Genomic DNA, 8,463 nt, shown 5'->3' with positions numbered 1-8,463 from the left:
TACCGTTTCAGATCTTCGCTTTTATGGATGTTGTCATCCTTGTTTTCGAAGTAACCAAACTGGTTTAAATTTGCAGGCTTATTAGTGGATGAAGCGCGGCTGCAAAGCCCTGAATATGATATGTGTAATTATTAATCCGTTTCACGATTAGGATATTATAAAAATACCTGTACAACCCTTTTTGGGGTTTATATAGAATAAAAATATTATCAATATGTTTAAATTAGGTTTAATATTAACAAGGACAACTTTTTAAGTATTGCAAAAGTAAGCTTTTCAGGTATATTTCACAATGGTTGAATTTAGTCGGACCGCGTCGGATAGTCTTGCTTAATCCCCTATAACATAGAAGCTACGCTACTTATAAGAATTATTATCTTATATACATTTTCTTTGTTCTTTTAAAAATCAAAAAGGGTAAATTACATTTCAAAATAATTGCGCAGAAATTGTTTGTCTTAACTGTATTTATGGGATGGACTGACGTACAGAACTTTTTGTAAAGTAGAATTTATCTATAATACAAAGTAGAACGATGTCTGTCTGTCTGTCTGTTTGTTTGTCTGTTTGTTTGTAGCGAAGGATCTCGCTAACCGCTGAACCGATCGAGTTCTCCTTTACAGGGTAGCTTCTCATAGGTCCCGGGAAGGTTTATAACTATTTTCTTGGGGGGTGGGACACCCCCAACCCTCCAAAAAATGAAAAACAACCCCCCCAAAAAACTAAAATTGAAAAAATGGGGTCGACTACCACCCCCCCCCCCCTAAAAAAAATCCCCCTCCCCAATTTTTATTTTTTTATTTTTTTTAAAATCTAAAATACGAAAAATTGGTTTGATCAAACCTCTTGGGGCGAAGCCCCTAGAGGCTAGGGGCGAAGCCGCTAGTAATACTTATAACAATACAAATTTTAGTTTTTATTAAACTTTATGAAATTACTTCTTAGTGTGATTTAAAAAATAGTTTTTTGCTTTTGCTGCGCTGCTTTTGGACATGAATGACCTTTGTTGCATATAAAATTAACAATGAAATATCTGTCTTTATGGATACCTTAACGATCTAAATAGGTTAGATCTTATTGTTAATTCAGGCAAGTAAAAATTGTCATATCGATTTTAAACTTTGTATGATGATTTCTGTAACTGTTAAGTACGATTTAGAAAGCGAAGCAACTCCATATCCTTTACTAGAAATTCCGTATATCTATTTAAAACATGCAGATTTTTACTTTTTGTTTGACATAATTATCCTATTCATCTGATTTATGAAACAATTATTCTTAAGACAACAAGGTAACAAATAAAAGGCGAAACAACTCCACAATGAGGCCCTTAAAAGAAAGGTATGTCCCTAAACAGTATCCTGTACTTCATTAATTTTTCATCAATTTTGTATAGACTCAAAAAAATAACATTTTGCTTATTAAGTTCTGAAACTTTACAAGTATTGTTGTTCGTTTATCATGCCGTTTAATTATAGAGCTTCGCTTTTTTTGGAGATGCTATCATCCTTGTTTTATGTCAATTGATACTACGATAGCGATTTTAGTGTGAGGGAGGAAAATGGATAGGGCAGGGCACTGATATAATTAGGTAAGAGAGTCCACATTAAACTACAAATTTATAGATGAAATTGAAAGACTTTGGTTCAGTTGGTTCTAATTTTAGATTAGTTTTAGATTGGTAATATATTATTCTTTCCCTTTTTTCTAATTTATAAAGAAGAACCATGGTTTTGATCCTACATTAAAGTGCTGTTAAACGGATAAAATTATGAAATTGCAGTAAAGTTTCTTGTTTATAAATATTCAATGAAAGTTTTTATAAAATCTTTAAAAATGAGAACTCTGAAAGTAATTTTAGTTTATAGAGAATTTTAGAAAGGAACATACATACAATTGAACATGAATTGTAAACCAATCACAAAAGGTACTTTTAGAATTGTATTATTAAGTATCTTGGCGTTTGCTCTTACAAAGTTTAAAACCGTAGGTTGTCAAATAAGATGTTTAATAGTTATTTCCCGCATCGTATTATAAACAGCTTTCCGCGGATATAGAAAGTACAATTAGAAGGCACGGGCTCAAAAAAACTGGTTTTAATCTTATGATTGTACATTTTTATATTCGTAGAAAGCTGGATATAATACGATGCTAGACATAGTTTTTTCGTATGGATTAGATCCGGTTCTTATCCACCGGATTCGTATGAATACGAGAAACTTGTTTCCAGTAAGCCTTCGAAACCGATTAATATCCTCTGGACTAGAACAGGATCTAAGACATGCTGATAAATCAGGTATCGTATCGTATTATATCCACTTTATGAGAAATCTCAGTTCAGTGGATAGTGAGTTCTGTATGGACAAGCATTAAAGTATTTCTACTTTTGATGCGGCTCTTAAAAAAATTTGTAGGTTAGTCAATCTAATGTTGCTCTACTATAGAACTATTGAAAAAGAAGAAAGACTCGTACATGAACAATTCCCCCAAATTAGAAAAGCGTTTTAGGCCATTTTGATTCATTGGTAGAATATTGAACAAATTATAGGCTACCATTTCATACTCAATTTAACCATTTTATAGACAAATCGTATTTTAGAGGAGCAAAGCTACTCTTCGTATAATAAAGTCCGGACGTCAAATGTGACCGCTAAATAATGTAACCTCTATATAAATAACTAGGATTTCTAAGGCTTCAAGCTAAAAGAATGTTTCTTTTTTTTAATACTTAAAGTGGTTATATCTCTAGCCTCTGGGGGCATTTTCCCCAATTTGATTTTAGTTTAAAAATAAAAATTAAATGTTTTTTTCTATTTTTTTTCTCTCTCCCACTTTACCTAACAAAATAGCTGAAAACTATAGTACGAATAACCAGTAGGTTCATTCCCTAAAAAGTAGATCATTCGATATTTAAGAATACAAAAAAATCAAGTTGCATTTTTATGGATATTCTCTCTTTTGTTATCAATAGAATAGACTATAGAGGGATAATTTGGTCATTTTAAAGGACTGAATTAGAGGGGGGGGGGGGGGTTACAAAAGGTTTTTCGTGGCCGTAACAGTTAGAAAAAGCTGTCTGTAATTTTCGTAAATCATCATCAATATATTTTGAATATAATTTTCATTTCAAATCGAATAAAGAACAATTTATTTAAATTTTGTTCTTGATTAATCTTGCTAGATACAGAATTGAACTAGAGACACAAAAAATATGATTATCTGACAGAGTAAGTGTGTGTGTTTATTAAGATCTCTAAAATGGCAAAGATGTAACTAGTATGTGTGTATGTAGTTGTGTGTGATAAAGCCCATGAAAATTTAAATTTTACGCAAGGATGATAACATCCATAAGTAGCGAAGCTAAAAACCTTGTATGATTTATAACGTGAAAATCTAGGAATCGATCTAGCACCTCAGCAAATTAGCAAATCTTAATGAAACTTTGTGGGGATACGTAAATTGTGAACTTATTTAATCCTAAAAAATATCAGCCGTCTATCTCAGATAGGAGTAAAGAAATTCATGGAAACCTAAAAATCTAGGAATCGAACTAGCACCCCAATCAATAAGCAAATCTCGATAAAACTTATGAAAAGTATGCAGAATATAAAAGTATTAAATCCCTAAAAATTTCAGCCGTCTATGTTGAATAAGAGTTGAGATAATCATAAAAACTTTAAAATGTTGGAATCGATCTAGCATCCCAACCAACTGACGAATCTTAATGAAACTTAGTAAACTTTTGAAGACTGTTAACATAATTAATCCCTGAAAATTTCAGCTCTCTATCTTTTATAGGAGCCGAGAAAATCACGTTTTCCCTTTCTGTCTCAGACGGACGGACATTTCGAATTATAGAGTAGCTTCGCTACTAACAAGGATACATCTGCCCAGAAAGGGTGGGGTTACCCCCTTAATAAAAAAAATGTGCTGCATTGTCATTTCCATCACAGGACCACTGCACTGGTAGTATAAAAGTTTAACAGTAAGCGAAATCTGAAGGGACACAATGAAAGTCAAACAAACAGACAGATATTCAGACAGAGAGACGAAACGACATAATAGCAGACAGAGGGACGGACAGACATTGTTCTACTTTCTAATTTAGATATTGTATCAATATGAAAATATTTGTTTCATCGCTATGTCAAAACTTTAAGATTCTATTGATATGCAAAAAGGTTTATATCGACTATATTCATATTAACAAAAAGTGGTCATGCAATTTTTTTTCTCGACAATAATCACTTTGACTATATTGCTTACTAACAAGTGAATGATATCAACATAACACTATAACTACATAATCATGTTGACATAACAACGACACCATTTTTGATAAGGATAACCACACCTACGACCATTTGCAGTCTTGTTTTGTCTCAAACCTGCCTCATTTGTGATAGATGGATCTTCCACCTTGCTTAACTTAAACATTAATTTTTCTCAAATGCACGTAAAAGATTCAAACCCTTAAATTGAAACGTGTCGTTGGCATGCCTATAAAATTTCCCTGGGACATAAAAGTTGTCAAGGGCCTGGTTCCCATGTAATAGAGGTACACCATAGAGTAAGCATGATAATAATCAAAATCATAGTAATAAAATAATAATAAATGATTTGTATGCTTCTTTTCTGTGTGTAACTAATGGAAACTGTTCTTTTAAAACTTCCGACAAAATTATTTTTAGTCTTTTTGACTCTGTAAAAACAACATTAAAAGATAGTTGGATTATCTATTTAATGTTAATAATACCGAAAATGAATTAAAATGACAAAAGGATGATTATAATAATAAATAATATCAGTAAAAACAATCCACGAAAGCTAGAATTTAATCATTTTGACGCGTTCGAGATATTTATGGACAGACACAGATTGATTTACATTATATTTTACCAGTTGCTGCACCCCTAGAATCGAGGGGTGAAAATACTCTAAACCCATTTGTCTGTTAATCTTTTGTTGTTGTGAATGTTTACGCACAAACATTTAAACATTTAGTGTTTAAACAATGCAAAATATTTTCCAATTAGCAAAGAAATAAATATTTTTACACAATTAAAATAGATCTTGATATGTATTTTCTCTCTAAAGATTAGAATCAACTGATAATACAATTTCTGAAAGCATTTAATTGTAAAAAATTAAATCATTAAAATTTTCCTGGACCTTTTCCATTAAGGTAACTAAGATCACACATATAGAGACTTAAGATGACTATATCAAGTCTATGTAAATCTTAATGAATATTCAAATACAAATTGTGCTTAACATGAAACAACCAAATCATTTGTTTTGTATGAACACTCTCGAACAGCATTCCTCACTACATTTTTGAAACCTTGAATTCTAACCCCTTCAATCTCATATACTTTAAAGCCAGTGCGGTGCTGCTACGAAATACACAAAATTAGATATTTCATCTTACAGGATATAAATCATTTGTGATGCTTGGTTATAGCAGGTCTCCAAGGTTAAGAACCTCTGACCAATAGCATAATGTAGGTAAGGGAAGTTGGCAAAATGGTTCTGTAACTTTGAGAGAAAGAATGGCTCTAAAGTCTAAGGTAGACGGGTCCAGCTTGGAAATGCCTTTAGATTTGAAGGACTGATCGAGAGAGTATAAGGGTAAAAAAATAGAGGTGGAAGGGGTTAAATAACTGTGTGGCCCCACCCCGTGGACCGACTTTAATTAGACCTTTGCCAAGTCGCTACAAAAGAGCAGAAAGAAGTTTGCTGTCAGACGAAAAAGTTCTCCAAGAAAAGGGCCAGATATTTATCTGATTCATACATCTATACTGATTACATTTATTGTTTGGTTAACAGTTCTGGAACCTTATAAAAAGCGAATAATTTCTCATTTAGGGTGTTATCGGAAGACCGTAAAATAAAATTTTTGCCATAAAAAATAAACATAACACCACCAGAACTATAAGAGTATATCCTAAGATTCTTGGCATAAAGCCGAATATGTCAACATTCCATCTAGTATTTACATGGTAGGATGGTTCGAAATAAGAAAATATGTTAGAATGGTTCAGAATATTATTATTTGATTTAATATGCATGTAAATTTGAAATTGCAAAGAAAGACAACAATATTTTAGCATCTACAAATTATAAATGGCCAAAATCATGAAATAGTGTCTTAAAACGTATAGTATTTACATGTTTTTAAAGCTAAAATTAGTTTTAACAATGTGTAAACTAAAATTTCTTTATTTGAAAGCATAAATTTGACTTTTACTAGTTTTCATTAAAATTCAGCATTTACCATGATTTGGCTTTTTATTTGTATTTTTTATTGAAATTGGATTTGTCTAAAACTTATGTCAGAAAATAAGGAAAACTGGATTAATATAGTCATATCTCTAATTGAAGACCATAGGATGATAGGACATATATTGTTTTAAAATGTTTTGTTGTTTGTTGTTAAAAGATTTATTCATCTTATGGAACAAATCATAAATAATAAAATAATTGTTGTTTGTATTCTCTTAGACATACAAGATACGTTTGACTTAAACGATGAAAACAAAAAAACATTATAAAATGTTATTTAGATAGAAATTCAAACATTAACTAGCACAGTTAAATGTTAATAAGCATAAAAAAGGTTTCTAATAATTTTTAATTTTCTGCCGTTTTTTGTTTGTTATTTAGTTGTTATTTTTATGAACATTTTTTTCTATATCTGATTTGAGTGACATTCTTCACAGGCATAAGGGATAAAATCATCAAAATACAATGCTTGAAACTGCAGGTATAAGACAATAGCCGATTAATTAATGTAAATCCCAAATAATGATACACAAATTTCCTCTTTTGTAGAATTCAATTAGTGGTCGAAATCAGCTAAATAAACCAATCAAAATTCAATAAAAGTCACCAAGGTTGTTTAAACGACAAATAAGAATATTATCAAACTTTGGGGACTAGTGTAATAAAACAACCCAATGTCCCCTCCCTCCCTATTGAAATTGACTTTCATACAACGAATATAATCTATAATTCCTTCTGTTTTCTCCGTATGTTCATTCGTAGGCTAAAAAACAACCAAAGTATTGCTATTTTACTAAATGGATTCAAAATTTCTTGTGATTTTTCCGCTGTATGTACTCTATGATAGCCCAATTCATCATTAGATGTGCCTGAATCCCGGTAGAGTTTAATTTAAAGAAAACAAAACATTATCATAACCGGTTCTACCCCCTCCCTTATTCTCTTCCCCACTACTTTCAGGTTGGGGGGTGACGCAAATTTCAGATCCATGATTTCGCGATTTGAGAAAAATTTATCTTTATATTATAGCGAATTAAATAATCTTGCAAGCATCGCTTTTATCTTATGAAGAAAAATCAGCGAAAAACGAGATCTGAAATTTGCGTCACCCTTCAAATATGACGCATGACCGCTACGACCGCAAGACGTGGCAGTAAATTGTCCACTATCCTGAATCCCATATATCTGTCTAATATCACAGACAGGGACAGGGATACACCATCTGAAAGAAAAATACATTTCTTGACAAAATATAACTTCACTCAACTTTTAAAAAATCGTATTCTTTGAAATTTAAATATTTTGTTTTTATAACAATTTTTGTCCTAAGAACAAACTTTACACATAATGTCACAAGATCCAGGGAGGTAGGGGGTCATTGGGTAGTCCCCAAAGTTTTATAAAAACGTTTTATTATACGTTGGCTTAACAACTTTGGGGACTTTTATTAAATTTTGATTAGTTGGTTCATTTAGTTAAATGTCTAAACGTTTTAATAACAAATTGTAATCTGAAGAAGGTGCAATTTTTTTTGTATAATCATTGGGGATGTACATCAATTTATCGGCCATTGTCTTATCCCTTTAGATCCCTTCACAAGATCAACCCTTTGGATATTTACATAAATCCACCCTTTCATAATAATACGCATTGTCTTTTACGCTTTTCAATTAGGAAATTGATTTTAAACTGCTTTAAAAAATATAATTCTTTATATTCTATTACGATCTTTAAAAAAGGAGGTATGGAAAGTGTCATGTGTGACGTCATTAAAATACGTCTAAAAAGGAAGGATGAGAGGGGAAGTGGGATAGGAAACCTCTAAAAAAGAGATGGATTTAAACGTATTTTTATGACGTCACACATGATACTTTTCGTATCTCCAAAAAAATATTCTATTTAAGATAAGGAGCTTGGTTTAGTATACTGTCATGCTAATATGCTAAAAAAAATCTATAGCCACAAAATTTTTATATTTTTTGGAGTGTAGCACAAAACCTAAGAAGGCAGCTGCTTAAAGGTTGATTATTTTTAATCGGTCGCCGCACCCGGTTATAGATTATATCAAGCCGCAGTAGCTTTTAAAATTTTTATTCGTGCTGCCGAGCCCTGCTTTAAGGTATGCAAAATTGGTTGCTAAATGGAGTATATAAGGATGTCATAAATAATAATATTATC

This window comes from Acartia tonsa, chromosome 3 (genome assembly GCF_053477335.1).
Source record: "Acartia tonsa isolate MP-2025a chromosome 3, ASM5347733v1, whole genome shotgun sequence".
Lineage (NCBI taxonomy): Eukaryota > Metazoa > Arthropoda > Copepoda > Calanoida > Acartiidae > Acartia > Acartia tonsa.
The sequence above is the reverse complement of the archived record's forward strand: the minus strand, read 5'-3'. Positions refer to the sequence as shown.